General features: G+C 35.4%; 1 non-coding gene across 1 annotated transcript; it reads right to left on the bottom strand.

The window, feature by feature from the left end:
- Positions 1 to 1,509: 1,509 nt before the first annotated feature.
- LOC112840120 (small nucleolar RNA SNORD109A) lies at positions 1,510 to 1,576 on the bottom strand. Its single transcript, XR_003212398.1, has one exon. It is a non-coding gene; the product is annotated as a small nucleolar RNA SNORD109A (small nucleolar RNA).
- Positions 1,577 to 2,052: the final 476 nt, after the last annotated feature.

Genomic DNA, 2,052 nt, shown 5'->3' with positions numbered 1-2,052 from the left:
CTCTCCCTCTGCCCCTCCCCTCTCTTGCGAGCTCTCTCATAAATAATTAATAAATAAATAAATAAATAAATAAATAAATAAATAAATAAATAAATTTAAATGAAAATCAAATGAAGGCCTTAGAAAGATCTCATAAAATTTAGCATATATTTTTTCACACAAAAAATGAAAAAATAAAATTAATTAATATAAAATCTCAATGATGCAAAAAGTAGCAAGAATGATCCATAATGATCTTACAGATCTGACCAAAATCACCTATCATGATCTTAATGATGAAATCAACATTATGAAACCATCATAATTTATAGGAAACTCTCAAACATAGCCTAATTTCATAAAAGAATATTTCACTGCAATATAAAACTAAAACAAATCAACAATTTTCCAAAGCTCTACATCTGTCAATTCACACAGAACTCAGATAAAATTTAAAATTTGGAACGTGGGGCGCCTGGGTGGCTCAGTTGGTTAAGCTACTGCCTTTCGCTCAGGTCATGGTCCTGGAGTCCCGGGATCGAGTCCCACATCGGGCTCCCTGCTCGGCGGGGAGTCTGCTTCTCCCTCTGACCCTCTTCCCTCTCGTGCTCTCTGTCTCTCATTCTCTCTCTCTCAAATAAATATAAAATCTTTAAAAAAATTAAAAAATTTTGGAAAGTAAGCTGAAGACACTCACCAAAGTAAATGACACATAGTGGGGGTGCATGGGTGGCTCAGTCAGTTAGACATCTGCCTTCAGCTCAGGTCATGATCTCAGGGTCCTGTGATCGAGCCCCACATTGGGCTCCCTGCTCAGCGAGGATCCTGCTTCTCCCTCTCCATCTGCTGCCCCCCCTGCTTGTGCTCTTTCTCTTGCTGTCTGTCAAATAAATAAAATCTTTTTTTTAAAAAAGATGACACATAATGAAGATATTATCCAGTAAGTCATTGGAAAGATGAACACAGAGACCTTAGGATGTGGCCCAGAACACATGACATATGAATTTAAAGGATGCTGGCGTAGTTACTCACTGCTCTTCTCTGAAGTGGAGGACTTCATTCCATCACGTCTACCTCAGAAAAACATGACAGAAAGAAAAGCAAACATATAATCTCTGAAAATTCTCTACACTGAAAAATAACAAACCCTAAAATTGATTCCATTGTCAATATTTAAGTATGCAGTGTTTCCTTCTTTTAGCCAACACTAATGAAACTTTCAGTACTCATCACAACTGCTTGAGCTCTTAATTCAATCTTTCTTTTGTTTCCTCATTTATTACTCAAGAACATGTTTCCCATATACAAATATCTATTGACAACTCTTATGTTCAAAGTGAGCAAACGAAGCAAGTCTGGGGACATACAGCATATCTACAGTTACACACTGCCTCATGAGATAGGAGGCTAATGCCTTGCTCCAAAATAAATAAGAGGCATGCTCACAGCAGTACAGTTTTGTCACTTAAGGTCCTCAAATACAGCCAGGCTTTGAGAGTCTTATTTGTCCTATTAGAGGGCCACTCATCTGGACCTCAGATTGACATCTGGAATGAGTCCCTCAGCATCCTCAGATAATTGTGCTCATCATTGATCCAGACAAACATCCTCCCAAACAAATAAGCAATTCCATAGCCAGGCTTATTTTCTTCAGGCTTATCTACTGCATTATAAATAAAGAATAGTAAATGCACAAGAGATATTTTATTTAGTATCCAAATAATGGAACTCCTACGTACATAGAACAAAAGGCATATAACCTTGAATTTTTCTAATAAAATTACATAAAATCAATTGGGAAATTTTTAAAAAATCAACTAAAATTTCAAGGAGAAATGGGGAAGTCTTCCTAAGTCTGGTAGTAAAAAGGTATGATTACAGTAGAAATATGAGTAGAAACATCTATATCTGGACTTGCCAATAACAAAAAGATAAATAAATCAATATTTTAGCACATTTAATTTTCTTTACAAGATTATTAGCATACATTATAAAATGGTATAAAAAAGAAATAGATCAATGATTCCCAGAAATTATTCAGGTTACTTCCAGAAGAGATTTTTTTTATTTAAT

Source organism: Callorhinus ursinus, unplaced genomic scaffold, assembly GCF_003265705.2.
Source record: "Callorhinus ursinus isolate GAN/ISIS: 27379988/994484 unplaced genomic scaffold, GSC_fseal_2.0 scaffold47, whole genome shotgun sequence".
NCBI lineage: Eukaryota > Metazoa > Chordata > Mammalia > Carnivora > Otariidae > Callorhinus > Callorhinus ursinus.
The sequence above is the reverse complement of the archived record's forward strand: the minus strand, read 5'-3'. Positions and strand labels throughout refer to the sequence as shown.